This window comes from Triticum dicoccoides, chromosome 2B (genome assembly GCF_002162155.2).
Source record: "Triticum dicoccoides isolate Atlit2015 ecotype Zavitan chromosome 2B, WEW_v2.0, whole genome shotgun sequence".
Taxonomy (NCBI): Eukaryota; Viridiplantae; Streptophyta; class Magnoliopsida; order Poales; family Poaceae; genus Triticum; species Triticum dicoccoides.
This window is the reverse complement of record NC_041383.1, coordinates 578,837,501-578,857,773: the sequence shown is the minus strand read 5'-3', so window position 1 is coordinate 578,857,773 and position 20,273 is coordinate 578,837,501.

Here is a 20,273-nt window from a genome sequence, read left to right as displayed (position 1 = left end):
GCTCACTCCACTTGTCCGTTTGACTGCGTATGGGCGACGGATGCTAAGTCCATTCGGATGCCCTGCGTTGCGCAGAAACGGGCCAAGGCTCCTTTGGCAAAATTTGTGCCATTGTCGGTGATGATGCTGTGTGGTATGCCGTACCGAGTCGTAATGTCGGTGATGAAGGTTACTGCAGTCGGACCATTCAACTTCTTGATGGGTTTTACTTCTATCCACTTGGTGAACTTGTCCACCGCGACAAGTAGGTGAGTTAGGCTGCCTCGTGCCGTCTTGAATGGTCCCACCATGTCCAGGCCCCAAACCGCAAAGGGCCAGGTGATGGGAATGGTCTTGAGCGCGGAAGCCGGTTGGAGTGGCTTGGAACGGAACATCTGGCACCCTTTGCAGTTTTGGACTAATTCATTGGCCTCTTCTAGGGCAGTCGGCCAGAAGAAACCGTGTCGGAAGGCTTTGGCGATGAGTGCCCTTGAAACCGCATGGTGGCCACAATCACCTTCGTGAATGTCTCTGAGAATTGCTTGGCCTTATTCGACCTCGACACAGTGTTGGTAGACACCAGTGACACTGCGCCTGACCAGCTCTCTGTTGACTATGGTATAGGCTGCCGCTCGGCGTTGCACTTGCCGAGTTAGGATTTCATCAGCTGGCAGCTCTCTGTTTACTAGGAACTTGAGGATGGGCTGGGCCCATGAGGGTGCTGCTATTTCTTCAATCGCCACTATTGCGACTTGGACAAGGGCGGCTGGGCTAGGAGGCGGCGGGCTGGGATCCGCGGCCGCTTGCTGGATCGGTGAATTCCCCGGGCCGACTGGCGCAGTCCCCGGGCCGAGTTCTGAAGTCTTCGGGTTGACCGTCGCAGTCCCCGGGCCGGGTTCTGAAGTCCCCGGGCCAGCTTTGACTGCGGTATTTTTGGAGCTGTCTGTAAGAATTCTTGTGCCGTCTGCTCATGCTCTTGAGTCGGATCCGACTTCTTCGGGGGGAGCTGGCACAAAAATGGAGTCTGATTCTGGCGAAGGCTTGATAGACGGCTTGAGGAGGCGCTGAAGGGCGACGCCGGATGGTATTGCTTGACGGGTGGAGCCGACTCATGCCAGGGCATCTGCTTGGTCGTTGTCATTTCTTGGAACGTGAACGAATTCACACCCCTCAAAATATCCGCTGAGTTGCTGCACCAGGAAGCGGTAGCTTGCCATGTTTGCATCTTTGGCGTCCCAGTCGCTAGATGACTGCTGGACCACCAAATTGGAATCGCCGTAGCACAGGATCCGGCGGATGCCGAGCTCTTTGGCAAGCCGGAGCCCGTGAATGAGCGCCTCGTATTCGGCAACATTGTTGGAGCCGGCGAAGTGGATCTGCAGTGCGTACTTGAGCTTGTCGCCTTTGGGGGAGGTGAGGACGACGCCGGCTCCCAGGCCGGTGCGCATCTTGGAGCCATCAAAATGCATCCGCCAATGGGTGGAGTCGGGCGCTGGCGGCAGGTACTGGGTCTCGGCCCAGTCGACAAGGAAGTCGGCCGGTGCTTGTGACTTGATGGCGGTGCGGGGCTGGTAGTAGATGGTGTAGGGAGCCAGATCTATGGCCCACTTGGCTACTCGGCCCGAAGCATCACGGCTTCCAATGATGTCGGCCAGTGGCGCGTTGCAAACCACAGTGATTGGATGCTCTTGAAAGTACGGCTTCAACTTCTTGGCGGCGAAATGCATGCCGTAGCACATCTTCTGGTAGTGGGGGTAGTTCTGCTTGGAGGTCGACAGTACCTCGCTCAGGTAATATACCGGTCTCTGGACAGGGAGCGCCTTGCCTTCCTCCTTGCGCTCAACTACGATAACTGTGCTGACTACCCGGCTGGTGGCGGCAATCTATAGGAGCATAGGCTCTTTAGGAGTCGGAGCCGCCAGCACAGGGGAGTAGTCAACATCTTCTTCAACTCGAGAAATGCTTCGTCCTCCTTGTGGTTCCACTCAAAAAAGGTGGTCTTCTTCATCAGTTGGTACAAAGGGAGGGCCTTCTCACCCAGCCGACTGATGAATTGGCTGATGGACGCCAAGCAGCCGGTGAACTTCTGCACATCTAACAGTCGGCGGGGGACCTCCATCCTCTCGATGGCTTTGATCTTTACAGGGTTGCACTCTATGCCGCGTTCAGAGACCAGGAAGCCAAGGAGCTGGCCGGCTGGTACTCCGAAGACGCACTTCTCCGGGTTGAGCTTGATCTGGAATCGGCGCAGATTCTCAATGGTTTCTTGGAGATCTTCCAACAATGTCCCATGCTTTTCCGTTTTCACCACCACATCATCCACGTAGACGTGGGCATTTCTGCCGAGTTGCTTGAGGAGACACTTCTGCATGCAACGCTGAAAGGTGGCGCCGGCATTCCTCAAGCCGAACGTCATAGTCAGGTAGCAGAAGGCTCCAAACGGCGTGATGAAGGCAGTCTTCAGTCTGTGTGCCGGGTTCAGCTTGATCTGGTGATATCCTGAATATGCATCTAAGAAGCTCAACAGCTCGCATTCGGCTGTGGAGTCTATCACCTGGTCAATTCTTGGCAGAGCAAATGGATCTTTGGGGCAAGCTTTGTTGAGGCTTGTGTAGTCGATACACATCCGCCACTGCTTGTTCTTCTTCAACACTAGGACCGGGTTCGCTAGCCATTCTGGAAAGAACACCTCCATAATGAAGCCGTCCGCTAGGAGTCGGGCTATCTCTTCTCCAACAACTCTTCTCTTCTCTTCTGACAAGCGGCGCAAGGGTTGCCTGACGGGCTTCACATCAGATCGGACATGTAACTTGTGCTCGGCGAATTCCGTCGGTACACCTGGCATGTGTTTAGGGGACCATGCGAGGATGTCTCGATTCTCACGGAGGAAATCGACGAGCTCGCCTTCCTATTTGCTGTCTAGGTTTGCACCTATGACAGCGTGCCTCTCCGGATGCTCCGGGTCCAAAGGTATCCTCTTTGTTTCTTTAGCCGGCTTGAACAAACCCTCAGCTTCCGACTCCTTGGGGTCAGGCGACATATCTGGCTGCTTGCCAGCCATTGGCACAACCCGATCAAGGAGCCGCCTCTCAGCTGCGATCACCAGGGACTCGGCCAGCCGACTACTCTCGGCCTCGCAGGCGGACGACTTCCTGTAGTCGCCGGCCACGGTCAGAATCCCCTTTGAACTTGGCATCTTCATCTTGAGGTAAGCATAGTGGGGGACCGCCATGAACTTGGCCAAAGCAGGTCGGCCAAGCAATGCTTGGTATGGGCTTTCAAGGTCCACCACTTCAAACCAAACTGGCTCTGGACGAAAATGATCTTTGTCTCCGAAGAGGACATCTATCTGGATCTTGCCGATTGGGGAGCAAGAAAGGCCACGTACAATGCCGTGGAAAACAGTTCGGCTGGTTTGAAGCTGTTTGTGCTTGATTCCTAATTTCTCCATGGTATCCTTGTACAGGATGTTGATGTTGCTGCCTCCGTCTATCAACACTCGCGAGAAGCGGGCGGCCCGCCTATCAGTGGCCAAGGTAGCACTCAGAACCAAGGCGTAGGAGCCCGGATTTGGCATCACCTCTGGGTGATCAGCTCTGCTCCAACTGATAGACTTCTCGGACCAATGCATGAACTCCGGAGTATCTGATGCTACTGCATTTACTTCCTGCTGCTGCAACCGTCTGCTGCGTCGATCATCAGCCATACTGGTGAACACTACATAAGCTTCGTGTTCTTCTGGGTATTCATCTTGTACGGCACCAACTGGCCTGGCCGCCGGCTGCTGGGGCGGCTGTGGAGGCGGCGGCCCAGCAGGCGGAGGAGGAAGGAGGCCGTCTCCTTTGGCGATTCTGGTGAGCCAGTGGCATTTCCGGATGGTATGGTTTGATGGCTTCGCGCCGCTGTGGAACTTGCTGGGACCATCTAGAGTCTGCTCGTAAGAGAAGGCCGGCAACCAGTTGGACTTGCTGCCTTTCTGCCACTTCGCCGGAGGCTGCCCCTCAGGCTGTTGGTCCTCGACTGTCGCAACCTACCGACTGCTGGAAGTCAGCTGTGGGGCCTTGCGCTTGTGATCATTCTGCTGCTGTCGCCGACTGGTGTCTCCAGCCGGAGTTCTGGGAGCTTAAGGGGCCACTTTGCCAGTCGCACTAACTTGAATCTCTGTCTTCATGGAGGAGTCAGTCGTGGCATACTTGTCTGCTATGAGGAGGGTGCCTTCTCTGCACCCGGCGGTGAAGTACTCGATAGTCTGCACCTCGTGCACGCCCTCGCAGGAGTTCCGAAGCTCGCCCCATCGCGTGAGGTAGTCGCGAGTCGACTCGTCTTGGCCTTGCACGCACAAGGAGAGCTGGCGCGGCTTGGGGGGTCGCTTGTACGTGCTTGTGAAGTTGCGGATGAAAGCCTCGGTGAAGTCGACCCAACTGTTGATGTTGCGGGGCTTCAAACTGTTCAACCATGTCTGGGCCGTACCCTGAAGCATGAGCGGAACGTACTTCACGGCAACGCGCTTGTTGCCGTTTGCTATGTTGACGGCCGTGGAGTAGTCAACTAGCCAATCTTCCGGCTTCACGGAGCCGGTGTACTTGGGCGTCTCTCGAGGGAGCGTGAACCCTTTGGGAAAGGGCTCGTCTCGAATGCGGGGCCCGAAGCAGGGCGGGCCCAGCTCATCTTCTTCTTCCAGCGCCAGGGATCGGTGGAGTCGGTCGATCCGGTGGCAGGCGTCGTTCTCTCCGACTCCCTCTCGACGGCCGAGGCGGTCGCCGAGAGTCGGATGTTCAACAGGCGGCGGGGAGACTCGTCTTTCTCTTCGTTGTGTGGGATCCAGGTAGTCGCCCTGCTGTTCCACTGCTCTCGGGCGGCCGTCTTGGTCGCGCTTGATGGTGATGCGAGTCCGACTGTGGCTGACAGTCGGATCCTTCTCTTTTCTTCCGCGGGCTCCGCCAGTCGGTGTCTGAGACGTCGCGCCTTGATCTCGGCGGGGAGGTAAGTCATCATTTTGTCGCTGCGGCGCCTCCGTGCGGCAGCCGGCTTCGTTCTGTGCGGCAGCCGCTTTGAGGAGTCGCTGGACTCGCTCGGTCATCAAACGGCGCTCTTCGCCCTCGCAGTTGTCTAGTTCGTCTGCTGCCGCCTGGGCGGCGCGGATGTTCTCTGCAGGCGTGGCATACACGGGGCGATCGGCCCCGAACATGTTGACGATGGCCGCGCCGCGTTGTCGGACCGCGCCTAGCCGGCTAGGCCCAGTCGGGACTGGCGAGCCGCCCATGGCGCGATCCATCTCACGTTGGTAGGCCTCCGACAAGCGTCTCATGCTTGCCAGCTTCTTCGCGCCTTCGATGAGCTGAAGGCGGCGTGCCTCCAGCGTCTCGGCGTCAGCGTCCTCCAGAATGGGCGCCGTCAGGTCTTGCAGAGCCGCGTCAAGCGGGTCATGAGCTCCTTCACCGGAGTGCTCGCCGTGACTAATGACAAGCACCTCCGTGACGGTGCTTCCGCCGCTCTCCTCGCGAGGGAGCGGCTCGTCGTAGATCACCACATTGGTGGGGAACATGTCGAGAGACACGCTGTCGGAGTCGACCAGCATCGGGTCGGTGGAGCCTACGGACGCCAAGTCCACGGCAGGCTCGCCGGCGAAGTGGAGATGGTCGAGGAGGCCCGCGAGGAGGCTTTCGGGGCCACCCGTTCCTGCGTCGGATGCAGGCTCGTCGGAGATGCAAACCTCTCCAAGAAGGTCAGCGAGGCAGCTTGCCGCACAGGTGTCGTCGACACTTTGTAGCGCGTGAGGGCAAGCGCCATCGGGCGTGCCGGGCTGGCTACGCTCGCGGGGGAGGAAGAGGGTTCCCGTCCAGAGCAGGTCTCCGGACGATGGTGCACCTCGCCCCATGGTGGGCGCCAAATGTCGGGGGTTGGGTGCGACATATGCCAAAGGATGGCTTATCATGGTGGGGGCGAGTAGAACGTCGCCGGTGCCAGGAAACGGGATGAGGCGAAGGCATGCACGCCGGCGAATCTTACCCAGCTTCGGGGCTCTCCGGGGAGATAACACCCCTACTGCTGCTCTGCGGGGTCTCCGCATGATCACTAAGGCGTAGTGACTACAAGGTTGCTCCTAGAGCTGTATTTGGGAGGTAGAAGAAGGCAAGGCTAGCTCTCTCCTTCCTATGTGATCTGGTCTAATGCTAATGGATGCGAACCCTTTGCATGGGTGCCTCGGGGGGTTTATATAGGCCTACCCCCCGGGGGTAAAATGGTAATCCGGGTGGGCGCGGGTCCCAGCCGTCTGTCTCTCAGGCCGCCGTCTTCTCCACCGACTGCTAGGGCCCGCCGACTTGCGGGCCCCGCCGGTGAATCCGGCACTGTAGTCGTGATTCTGATGACGCAGGCTTGGTCACGGGGTCATGGCAACAATGCCGCCATCTATCGGGCGATCACTATCGTTACTCCCTGTCTTGTCTGGTAAATGGCGCGTGGGACCCGTGGGAGAGGCCTGCCGACTCTAGGGAGCCGACTCCCACACGGCCGCCTTCGGGGTGTATCCGCCGTCTTCCATACTCTCACTGACAGGCGGGTCTGCCGTCTCTGAGCCGTACAGGTAGGCCATCGTGGCCATAGTGCGCCATACACTGTGGCTGAGGTCAGGGCTGGCATGGCAACAGTGTCGGGCCACGCCGGAGATCTCCAGCAGTACGGCACACTGTAGCCATGCCGGCCCCTCGTAAGCAAGAGGTGACGGCCACGCCGTGGTCGTACCCGCCTCGCCTATCACGACGAGAGCAGAGTCACGGGCCGACTCTCCATAGCCGGCTCCTCCGGAAGTCGCCGGCCATGAGTCGGCTTATCTTGGAGTCGCCATCTGAGACTCGGCTTATCTTGGAGTCGCCATCTGAGAGTCGGCTTATCTTGGAGTCGCCATCTGAGACTCGGCTTGAGGGGCGCAGCCTGCCCCGATGTCTTGAAAGGTTCTGGGGCTCGGGTTAGCCTACCCGTGGCCCATTACTCCGACACAGGTGCTTGCTCTAAGTTGACAGTGTGATAATTGGTTTCATGTTGCATATGTTGTCTAGCCTGTATTTCTTCTATTTTGATTAAATTGCACCTAATGAGTTTATACGTTATACATGTGCATATGACATGGCTTTCTGTGTCTACAATACACTGCATCTATCTATCATACCATGTTCTTACATCAAAGTACTGCTGTTGTGTATCCCGCATCAGTCACTCATGATTGGACGCTTTTAACTTGACAGTTTGATAGTGGTTGCATCTTGCATTGATTTCTATGTTGTACTGCTTCTAATTTTTTGAATTGCCACTTATGACAAGACACTTTTAACTTGGCAGAGTAATATTGGTTACATCTTTTATATGGTGTCTAGATTGCATTACTTCTATTTTCTTGAAAATCTTTCTGCTTAGTTTACACGGCGTAGCTGTGAATATGTCATGCCATCCTATTTTTCTTACATATTCCATCCTCATACGATTGTCTTACATCAAAGTATTGCTTGTCTATATCATGCATCAATGAGTTTTGAAGGAAAATAATATAGTAGGGAGTGGTGTTACTCGTCGGGTGAAACGGAAAAGGATCTGCCATGGAGATTCTGCTGGTACTTATAGTGCAGTAGAAGGTCCAAGTCCACCAGCTAAATCTACAAACATAGTATCACCTGCTCCACCAGATGCAGCATCCGCTTCAACTGTACCAGCATCTCAACGAGTTACTCATTCGTTTGCTCCGGAACTGGCCAGTTCCCAAGCTGCCTTCACACCTAACACTACTTCCAAAGCACTACTGACACAACAGGACTAGGCAAGATCAGATGAACCTCATGAGCATCAACACCAAGACGGTACCTGACCGAGTCAAGTTGCAGTTGCATGCTCCTTCATATGTACTCGCACAGTTTGATGTACACTAACACTTTCCATATTCGTTGTTGAACTAGCACCATGGCGCAAGCGGAAACAAACATCAGGGATAATGCTTGACAGATTAACAAAATCTAAAGAAGGAAGAATGGAGATCCATTTTGAGGCAGGTTTAAAAAGGCCACGTGATCCTACAGAGTCAGCCAAGTTAGTATCAGAGGTAGCCGTTACCGTTAGGTGTCATGCACGTATCCTCCCAACGTGGATCCAGTACAGGATGAGAAAGACAATACCCAGTTTAACACCTTCCTTGACCATTTATCCGTAAGTAATGTTATTCATCGCAGTTAGTAATATTGTATTGCTCTGTCCCATACTTTCTAGCTTCCTCCTAATAAGACTCACATTCTTTTTTCAACAGATGAGGTTCAAGTTGGATCTGAAAGATGATGCAACTAAACAAGTATGCACTCATGTTTTTTAGTCTGCTCTGTGACAGTATTGGTACCACCTTAGAAAATCTCACTTTGAAGGCAAGGCTAACAATGAAATCGCCCAAATATCTCCAGTGGAATATATTACAGATGAAGACTGGACAGCCCTCGTTAAACACTGGTCTGATCCAAAGTAGCAGGTAGGTTATATGTATTTGATCAGACCACATATTGAACTTCTATTTATGTATGTGCCTTACAAGTGTATCTTCTTCTAGGCTAACTGTTTGAAGAACAAGACCAACCGTTCTAAAGTGAAATTCCAACAGACAACATGATCTCGTAGCTATATTGCACACTACGAGGCTCTTGTAAATAGCTGCTACTTCCTTCTTTTTTCTATGCCATATTATCATATCTATATTGACTTGTTCCAAATACATAGGAAAGCCTGTGCGGACCAAAAAGAACCTGAACCGAATGCAGTGCAAATCTTCAAGGATTGCCACACTAGCAAGATGAAGGGCATGAGCACACCAGTTCAAGCCGCTGTTGTAAGTCCTTACTCCTCCTGCCTTTGAACTGATTGGTATTGTGATGTGTTCATTTAACTACTTGGTTTGCAGCCAATGTCAGTTACTCTGTTTACTTCTTTACACAGTTGTCTTAACGTATCATTTCACCTTACATGGTTTAAAAGAGATGAAGGATATTCTTTTGGTCTTGATCTGTAATCTAGTTGTTATGTTCACGTGCACACACAATGATAAAATAGCTGGTTTGTTTTATATCTGTTTGCCCATGATATGAATGATGTCATACTATGTTCATCCTACTTTAAACCATATCGCTTTATCCTTAGATGTCAAAGAATGTGAGGAAATAGACGATACAGTAGGCATGCCACATGGACATATGTTCCGAATGTGATTTTATTATGTAGTTGGCACTACAATACATGCTAATGTATTACAGTAGTTCACCAAAATAAGTTATGTATAATTATGTAAACTACTTTGTTTGTTTTTGTTTCATTAGTAACTTATCTGGTACACTAATCTACAAGTTCAAACTTTCAGGAAGCTATGGAACAAATGATTGAACAACCACAACCACCTGAAGGTAATGAGGCTACCACAGACACAATGTCACCTCTTGTTGCAGTGCGTCTATCTCTCTCCACTAACAGTGCAAAAATCACCTTCCTGCATAATTCTGGGTTGGTTGTCAAGGTAACCTCGTCCAAATCGCCTACTGAACAAAATCTTCCTGCTAGACAGAGTGATATATCTGTGCTCAAGACACAAGTACAATCCCTAATGGACGTTGTTTTGGAAACAAGAATAGTGGTTGGCAAATGTCATCAAGATATGAATGGTTTTTAAACCAGACTATCAGACATTCACTTTGTTGTTCAAGAACAATGGCGGAAAAAGGTGAAGATCGTGCTGCTCCATCAGATTCTACTGCCTGAAAAATTAGCACTCAGGTCAAATGATCTGTGCTTCTATACATCTGATGGTGCTTTTATCTGCAAGGACTGTAAACTTTATGCCAATAGGCCTTTTGTTGTATGGTTGGAATTTATTTTGTTGTGATACAGCATTTATGATGCTGCCAAAGGCTGCAGTAATTATGACGCTATTTTTGTATAGTGTAGGTTTATCTTAGTAATGTATTCGGCCGAAAGCTTCGTAGGAGCCCAACATGCCAACATTCATCGAGCCCATTCCAATTGGGCTAAAACGATTATGGGCCGAAATGTGCATGTAGCCCACTTAAAATATCTGGTCCTAATTCAGCATAAGCTTTCATATTTTTCTGGTAGGCTTGTGCCCATAATGGGCCTTTAACAGGCCTAAACATAATTTGGGCCCTCAGTAACAATAGGCCGTTTACAGGTGTAAATATCTCAAGCCCATAAAAAACATGGGCCTTTAATAGGCCAAAAGTGATATTGGGCCCTGATTGTGCCAATTAACCCACTGGTCTTAGCACGCCAAAATGGTGACCCATTTACGATGCGGATCTTTCACAGGCTGAAATTTGGATGAGCCGTAAATGCACCGACCTAATACACGGGCCTTTAACATGCCGGAAGTTCTGTCGGGCCAGATTGTCGTCATTTTTATATGGCGATTTAATGGGCTAGATGTGACATTAGGCCACATATGGCCCATGGATTTCGTCCGGCTTAATAGGCCGAAAGTGGCCCAAATCTATAGTGGGCCTCTAACAGGCCGAATATCAGACATGGCTGAATATGCCCAAATATTTGACGGTCGTTTATGGGCTGAAAGTTTCAATGGCCTGTAAATGGGCCCAAATGAAGCAGGACCTTTAACAGGCCGGAAGTACACCGAGGCGTAATTCGGCCCAAATACTTAGCGGGACTGTTAACGGGCCAGAAGTGACCATGGGCCGCGATGATGACAAGTTTAGGACAGGTCGTTGACGGGTCGATTTGACACTAGCCGTACGGGCCTTAACTGAGAATGTTGGGCCTTTAGCTGGGCCGGCCCATTATGGCCCGCAAAATCTTGTGGGCCTTTAGGTGGGCCAGCCCATTATGGTCTGCCAAATCGCATGGGTCTTTAGCTGGGCCGGCCCATTATGGCCCACAAAAATCTTGCGGGCCTTTACCTGGGTTGGCCCATTATGGCCCGCAAAATCTTGTGGGTCTTTAGCTGGGCCAGCCCATTATGGTCCGCAAAATGTTGTGGGCCTTTAGCTGGGCCGGCCCATTATGGTTTGCAAAATCTTGTGGGCCTTTAGTTGGGCCGGCCCATTTAAACTTTATGGGCCACTTTTGGGCCGGTCCATGTGTCAACATATCATAGGCGCATCTCTCCCATTGGATGAGTGACACATGTGCCAACGCGGAGCTGACACATGTTTCCTCCAACCAATGACGATTTTACACATGGAAAATCCCCATTGGTCCGGGCTGTTAACGGGTTATTAGATCCAAAACCAGACCCGATAGCTTAACAGCGTTCCGTTACGGTTGATGCCACGTGTCGGTCACCCTTGACGAAAGCACTTCTGTCGCGCGTGATTTATCGTCATGGAAGTGGACACTTCCATGACGATAATTTTGGTAATGTCATGGAACACTTCTACGACAGCACACGTATGACTATCTTGATTCTGTCATAAAATCGTCATGGATGTACATGCATGACAAAAAATGCGACCTACTATGACAAACACATATCATCACGGAAGTGTATTTTTTTGTCGTGTCAGTACCATTGGCATGCTTGATTAATTATTATCTGATTGACTTCTATTCAATTAAAGGCTCTAAAGCAGGCGCCGGGTGATGTGTGAAAGGAGCAGAACTGACAGAGAGCAATTAGTACGTTTGTTATAACACTATTCACAATTTTTACATCATTATCTAATACATACACACAACTAATACATGCATATTGATCTCCTTCTTTAAAGATGAAGGACATGGAGGATCAGCTCCTACCATAGTATCGCGTACGAGCGATTCAAGAGGAAATAGCGGGATTTTTGCTCGACCAGGTCATAGATCCCAGAGGAGAATTCCATTACCCGATACCGAAGTAATGCCTCCATGTAATGATCTGCATGCAAATTATAGGAGAAATTATATATGTATGTATATATGTGTGTGTGTGTGTGTGTGTGTGTGTGTGTGTGCATGAATGGTCGTGCGAGAAAGTGGATGATATATATATGATCGGTTCTACGAGAAATTCTATTTATATATATGCATAACGTGTACAATATATAGTAGCGTAAAATATTTTTCAAATGAAAAAATAATTAAATGAAAAACATAAAATTAAAAGGAAAAATAAATCATAAAACCAAAAACCTCTAAACCTTTTAGTCCCGGTTTGTATTACCAACCAGGACTAAAGGTCTCCCAGCCCCCGGTGCGGGCTCGTGACACGTGGTGAGCCATTAGTGTCGGTTCGTGCTGAACCGAGATTAAAGGGGGGCCTTTAGTCCCCACCCTTTAATGCTGGTTACAGAACCGGCACTAAAATGTCCTCACGAACCGGCACTATATCCCTTTTCTGCACTAGTGGATACGACCATGACGCTACGATGGAGATCAAGGTGTCAAGCGGGTGACGATGGAGATCATGATGTTGCTTTGGTGATGAAGATCAAAAGCACAAGATGATGATGGTCATACAATGTCACATATTTTGTTTGCATGTGATGTTTATCTTTCTGCATCTTATTTTGCTTAGTATGGTGGTAGCATTATAAGATGATCCCTTAACTAAATTTCAAGGTATAAGTGTTCTCCCCGAGTATGCACCGTTGCAAAAGTTCTTCGTGCTGAGACACCACATGATGATCGGGTGTGATAATATCTACGTTCAAATACAACAGGTGCAAGCCAGTTTTGAACATGCGGAATACTCGAGTTAAACTTGACGAGCCTAGCATGTATAGACATGGCCTCGGAACATTGGAGACCAAAAGGTCGAACGTGAATCATATAGTGGATATGATCAACATAGAGATGTTCACCATTGATGACTACTCCATCTCACGTGATGATCGGACATGGTTTAGTTGATTTGGATCACGTATCATTTAGATGACTTGAGGGATATCTATCTAAGTGGGAGTTCTTAAGTAATATGATTAATTGAACTTAATTTATCATGAACTTAGTCCTAATAGTTTTTGTATATCTATGTTGTAGATCAATGGCCCATGCTACCATTCCCTTGAATTTTAATGTGTTCCTAGAGAAAGCTAAGTTGAAATATGATGGTAGCAACTACACGGACTGGGTCCGTAACTTGAGGATTATCCTCATTGCTGCACAGAAGAATTATGTCCTTGATGCACCACTGGGTGAAAGGCCTGCTGCAGGAGCAGAAGCTGACGTTATGAACGTCTGGAAAGCTTGATCTGATGACTACTCGTTAGTTTAGTGTTCCATGATTTACGGCTTATAATCGGGACTTCAAAGACATTTTGAACATCATGGACCATATGAGAGGTTCCAGGAGTTGAAGTTAATATTTCAAGCTGTCGGATTGCGGGTTCCGGAAGACCCTTGAGGTTCGAACATTGGGGTGCGTGCAAAGATCTCTCCTCTACCAACTCACGTCTCGTTGCCTCGCAAGGGATCTAAGCTACACGATGAACAACACAAGAGACGCAAGGTTTATACTAGTTCGGGCCACCGTTGTGGTGTACTACCCTACTCTAGTTTGTGGTGTGGTGGATTGCCTCTCGGGCTGATGATGAACAGTACAAGGGAATAACAGCCTCGCGAGGGGTGTTCTTGTGGTGGTGTTGTCCCTTTGGAGGGGTCGATTCCAGATGCCTCTATACTATGGTGGCTAGTCCTATATATAGAGCGAGAGGCCCTGGTCCTCTTCCCAAATATTGAGCGGGAAGGGCACCAACAATTGGCCATTTTGAAGGGGAACATCTAGTACACTTATCCTGACTAAAGTCTATCCTCGCCTATCATAGACTCTGACGATGACGCCGTCCTGGGCATTACGATGACCTCCTTCCGGCCGTTCCGCTGGTCTTGGTCTTGTTGCACCGAAATGGTTGCCTTTGCCTAACACCTTGGCCTATGCTTGCCCCCTTTGCACCAAAGGGGAAACAAGGACACTACGCAGGCTGGCACCCGCCTGGCGCCCACCTGGCCTCGATCGTCATGGCTTGCATCACAGGCACCTCGTGAGGTACCCCTGCCTTGATCTCTCCACCTCCTCGCGAGCCAGCCTGACGAGGCTACTCCTGAGGAAGCTTTCCTGTCGTCTGCCCTGCGAGGCTTGGTCCCTCGCGAGGGTCTTGAGCTTGAGTCAATGAAGATGGGTCGCACTGGGCCATTGCTTGACCCACGCCGTAGGCCGCAGGCAGGTAAGTCTGGGGACCCCCGTTCCTAGAACACCGACAGTAGCCCCCGGGCCCAAGGCGCGACCGGACTTGGCTTAGCAGAGAAGCCAAGGGGCATGTGCGAAGCGCCGCGGGCCCCAACAGCCTGCGGCCTTGGGCGCCGCATGGCGGTTGATTGGACGTGGGCATCTCCGCTTCCCCATGACGCCTCAGCAACTGTCCTTTTGACAAAAAGAGGTGCCCGGGCCAGACTTACTTTCTCCACTCTTGTTCGCCTTGCTCTAGATCCCCTTTCTCGCTCTTCTCCTTCTTGCTCCCGAAATCCTCCAGATCTGTATCAATCCCTCCCATCCGGCAAGCCATGGCGCCTTGCAAGGTCCCGACCGAGGCCTGGTACTCGCCGGCTCTGGATCCCCCGAACATGTCGGAGAAGAATCTCGCCCTCACGCGCCTGATGACGGTGGCGCAGGGCAACATGGGGGCGACTGTGCTCAAGGCTAGCTCCGTCCAGCCAGAAGACAAGGGGAGCACCTTATACCCGCTCTTTGCGAGCGCCATAATCGCCGGTTTGGTGCCTCCTTTTTCTGAGTTCTTCCTCACTATTCTTCGCCAATACAATTTGCAAGCTCTGCACCTCCACCCCAACTCTGTTCTTCTCCTGGCGATTTTCGCCTACTATTGTGAGGCTCATGTTGGGGTAATGCCCTGAGTGGCCTTGCCGCGTCATTACTTCTCCCTCTGAGTCTCTGGTGCCCACATCACCGCATGTGCGAGCTTTATCGCATACTCCAACTCCAATGCCATCTTGAAGCCCGGGAAGAGGATCGATGGCTTCCGGAGCAAGTGGGTCATGGTGGATGTTGGGCGCATCCACCCTCGACTGGTGCTGCCTATGGGGCAGCCCAAGGCCATTGAAGCTTGGTGCCGCACGGAGCTTGTCGATCCCCGCGTGAAGCTGGTGCTGAAGAGGATGAACACGGACCTGAGGCCAGGCAACTTGGGGGCGGCGAAGCTGATCGGGGCTACGCTCCTAAAGGAGTTCCTGGAGCACCGGGTGGCTCCACTCCGGGAGCACTCGCTCCCATTGTGGAGGCTTGGGGAGCAGATGCCGCCCTTCGCCTAAGCTCTGAGGCCCTGGCCGATGAAGATCTGGCTGCGGCTCTGCACTCCTTGATTGGGGGAGACGTGGTGAGCCCGGAGGGTGCTCCTGTCCCCCTGTTCCTTCGCGATGACTGGGAGCAGGTGGTGAACTCCATGCCCACCTTCAACGGGGAGGGGCTGGTGCCTACAGAAGCTCCCGCGGATCTGGCGGTGTTAGCGATGGTGAACGTGTCCTCCAACGACTCCAGCGAGAGTGAGGAGGAAGAAGAAGAGGAGGAAGAAGAGACTGACTCTGAGGCGACCGGCAAGGAGTCGGGGGAGTCGTTTCCCCGGCGCAGGTCCTGCGTCCTCCGCTCCATGCCAAACGACGACGAGGTTAGCGCCAGGCGAAGCGGGGAGAACTCTCCCTTGATCCAGAGGAAGGGCAGGTCGGGGATAGTTCCCCCAGGGTTTGCTCTGGTCCCGGGGCGGCCTGAGGCCAGCTCCGGCCCTCCTATCGTGCCTTCTGCTTTCGGGCCTCCCAAGGCCGACCCCAGCTGTAGGCTCTCGGGCTTCAAGTTTGGCGGGAGGCTGCTTGAGTCCTTGAACGATGACCAGTAAGTGCTTGATTCGTGTTTTGCTTTGTTTCTGTCACCAAGGCTTGATGTCTGCATTCTTTTGGCCAGGCCGGTGCCTGTAGCAAAAAGGCTAAAAGGGTCCTCGGCGATCCCGCTTGGGGCGAGTTCATCTGCTGGGGCAGCGCCTTCACCCGCAGAGAAAGGAGGCAGTGAGGCTCGCGCCTCTCCTGCCCAATCATCCTCGCGATGTCAGCAGGGACGCTCCGGCGAGGAGTCAGGCCCCGTGGCCCTGCTGACTCTGGAGGTGCCTGCACTTGATGTTGTTGCCGGGGTGGCTGAGGCTCAGAAGGCCCCAATGCCGGATGTTGTGATCATGCTGCCGTCTTCCCCTCCTACTCCACCGGCTGCTGTTTCTCCGACTCCTTCCACCGTCTTGGATCGCGCCGCTGCTGAGCTGGGCCGGCTGCGAGAAGATCTCCAGGGCGCCGACCCTCGCCTGGTGGTCGGGCGCCTGGAGTTGGTCTCCGGTTGGGTCCGTTCTGGCGCCTCCGTCCGAGCAGCGCTGAGCCAGGCCGTGACGGCCTTTGATGAGGAGAAGCTGGCCACCTCCCAAGCCAAGGATGCTGACGAGGCTGCCTTGGGTGACGCTGTTGATGTCTGGGGGTGCTGCAAGACGCTGGAGGATGAGCTGCAAGGCCTGCGTGACAAGCTCGCCAAGGAGGTCCGTAACCGCGAAGAGAAGGAGAAGGAGATGAAGACTCGAGAAGCTGCCGTCAAGGACCGTGATGTCAAGCTTGATGAGCATCATGGCCGTTGGAGATGCTGGAGCAGGCGCTGAAGGCGGAGAGGATCGAGCTGGATGGCAAGGCAAAGGTTTTGGCTGAGGATCGGGTGGCCTTCACGAAGCTGGAGGAGAAGGCTCGTGCTGCGCTGAAGACGCTTTATGATGGCGGCTTAGAGAAGCCGTTGGCTGGCGCAGAGGATGGCCCCGCCGAGCTGATTCCCTTCCTGGTCCACGCGCTCAAAAATGTCGCAGACGGCCTTTGCCCCACGGGCGAGGACGAGGCGTGTGTCATGTCCTCTGCGGTGCTGACGCGTGTCCTCAGCCACGTCTACCTTCGCGACCCCAACGTCGACCTCGACAGCCTGCCGGAGCCTGTGAGCGGCGACCTTGCCGCCGCTGCTGCTGAGGTCGTAAAAGGCCGAGCCGAAGCTTTGCTGGGGAGGTTCCGCGCCTTCAGCACCTTGCCTGGGCGCGATGCCGCCAGCCCCACGGCCTCAGGAGGTGGAGCCGCCCAGCGTGATTCCACCACAGGTGATGCCGCCATTGGAAAGTGATCCCTTCGCGGCTTCAGTCCTGTTTTAATTCCTGCAACATGCACCAGGCCTGGTGGAGGCGTTTAAACTTGCGTTTGGCGTTGTGAAAACAATCTATGGCCTGTAATATTTTCTTTTCAATTCCTTAGTATTTGCGTTTCTCCTTCCTATTTGCTTGTGTTCTACGTCAGCAGAGCCCAGCCCCGCGCATACCTCAGCCGCTATTAGCCCCGACCAGAAGCCAGGACGGGACTAAGGAGTGAGGGGCTACGTGACCAGTTAGGCTCCTGAGTCGCGATGCTCATGAGTCCCCCTTGACGCGCGAACAACAAGTGGGAAAGGGAGACATAGGAGTGGATTTATCATTCTACGTCGGCAGGGCCCGGCCCCGCGCATACCTCAGCCGCTGTTAGCCCCGACCAGAAACTAGGACGAGACTAAGGAGTGAGGGGCTACGCGACCAATTAGGCTCCTGAGTCATGATGCTCAGGAGTCCTCCTTGACGCTCAAACGGTCTTCGTACATTGGCTCCGCTCGGGAAGTGGCACGCGATGAACCAGGCCCGAGGGGCCTGGCTGGGTGGCATGCGCCCGGGCGTAGCCCGGACGTAGCCCCCGTGTCTAGCCCCCTCGCGTGGCGCTCCCGAGGGGAGGCATTACGGTGGAGCCGGACACTGAGCTCTGGGCTCCCTGAGGTTGATGCGGTCGTGGGCCGCCCTCAGTTGTTTATCATCAGCGCAGAGCATAGCGCTTCCGTATGTGTACGGGCATAGCCGCTCCTCAACAGTGTCGTCAGCCAGTGCGGAGCATGGTGCTTCCACTGGTACGTGGGAGGGTGCCCCCCTCCGGGAGGAGCCCCTAGGGCGTGTACAGCCCCGCCCTGACACATGGCTGGCATGGTAGGGCTTGACAAGGTGTATCTGGGCACCCGTGAGCCAGCGCGGGACTCACGGTGCCCTGCCTCAAGGCGGGTTGCGCCTGGATCTGGGCCTTGTTTGTGGTGTGCTCCTGCAAGATTGATTAGATGCCAACGCTCTACGTCCTCAGGTCCCGGCCCTCAAGCGAGCTCAGCCGTCGCTGGTATGCCAGGTCGCGATGCCGTGGACAAGGCCAGGAGGTGAGAACTGGAGAGCCAGTAAGAGCCCATGAGTCGCGATGCTTAGGTGCCCCCCAGTAAGAGCAACATAAACGGAGCATCTATACCGATTCTCCTCGTACTAATAGTGCATTACAAGGTCCAAGTCCCCGCTCCCCTACTCCACCATTCAAGGTGCTTGCTCTAACTTGGCAGTGTGATATCTGGTTGCATGTTGCATATGGTGTCTAGCTTGTATTGCTCCTAATTAGTGTAAACTACATCTGCTTAGCTTACACATGATACGTGTGAATATGACACGCTTTCTTGTTTTTGGTACACACTATATTTGTCTATCACACCATGTTCTTACATGAAACTACTCTTCTTGTGTATCCTGCATCAGTCACTTATGATGGGACACCTTTAAGTTGGCAGTGTGATATTGGTTTGCGTCTTGAATATGATTTCTAGCATGTATTGCTTCTAGTTTGATGAATGCTACCTATGACGAGACAGTTTTAACTTGGCAGAGTGATATTGATTGCACCTTCCATATGGTGTCTAGCTTGTAGTGCTTCTAATTTGTTGAAGTGCCTTCTGCTTAGTTACCACATCATAGGTGTGAATATGTCAAGCCGTCCATTTTTTCGTACATATTCCATCCTCGTATCATGACTTTGCCTTTCATTATAGTAGTGTTCGTCAGTATCATGCATGAATGAGTTCTGAAGAGAGAATTATATTCCTTTTTCTTGTCGGTTTGACCTCACAATGCAAAATCAATAAAGCTGAAGGAAATTGGCAAGGCATTGGATGATGGTGGTCCTTCTGAGCAACTGAAACGGAGGTTCTCTACGGATTCTACTCCGCCATCCTCCCAAGAAGATTTGCAAGACAATGCAAGGCTAGACATTCAACGTAGATGTGTAGATGATGAGCACATCTCCCCTACTCCACCATCACAGGTGCTTGCTCTAACTTGGCACTATTATATGTGGTTGCATGTTGCGTATGATGTCTAGCTTGTATTGCTTCTAACTTTGTTGAATTGCATCTGCTTACTTTACACATAATGCTTGTGAATATGACATGTGTTCCTGTTTCTAGAACATACTATATCTGATCACATGATGTTCTTACATCAGACTACTGTTCTTGCATATCCCACATTAGTCACTTATGATAAGGCACCTTTAAGTCGCCACTGTGATATTGGTTGTGTTTTGCATATGATTTCTAGCATGTACTGCTTCTAATTTGTTGAAACGCCATACAGTTTGAACTTGGCAGAGTGATATTGGTTGCATCTTTCATATGGTGTGTAGCTTGCAGTTCTTCTAATTTGTTGAAATGCCTTATTCTTAGTTACCACATCATAGGTGTGAATATGTCATGCCATCCTATTTTTCAAACATATTCCATCCTCGCATCATGTGTTTGCCTTTCATCCGAGTAGTGTTCGTCACTATCATGCATGAATGAGTTCTGAAGAGCGAATTTTATTCCTTTTTCTTATCGGTTTGACTTCACAATGCAAAATCATTAGAACAGAAGGAAATTAGTCCGGCAGTGGATGATGGTGGTCCTTCGGAGCAACTCAAACAGGGGGGGTCTCTACAGATTCTACTCTGCCATCCTCCCAACAACATTCGAAAGACAACACAAGGCTGAACAGTTAACGTAGCTGTGTAGATGATGAGCACATCTCCCCTACTCCACCATCACCGGTGCTTGCTCTAACTTGGCACTATTATATGTGGTTGCATGTTGCATATGATGTCTATCTTGTATTGCTTCTAACTTTGTTGAATTGCATATGCTTACTTTACACATAATGCCTGTGAATATGACACATGGTCCTGTTTCTAGAACATATGTGTACATGATGAGCACATCTACCCTACTCCACCATCACAGGTGCTTGCTCTAACTTGGAAGTGTTATATGTGGTTGTGTTTTCTGTATGATGTCTAGTTTGTATTGCTTCTGATTATGTTGAATTGCATCTGCTAGCTTACAACTTATACTTGCAACGATCACTTACCGATAAGACACATTTATCTTGGGACTGTGATGT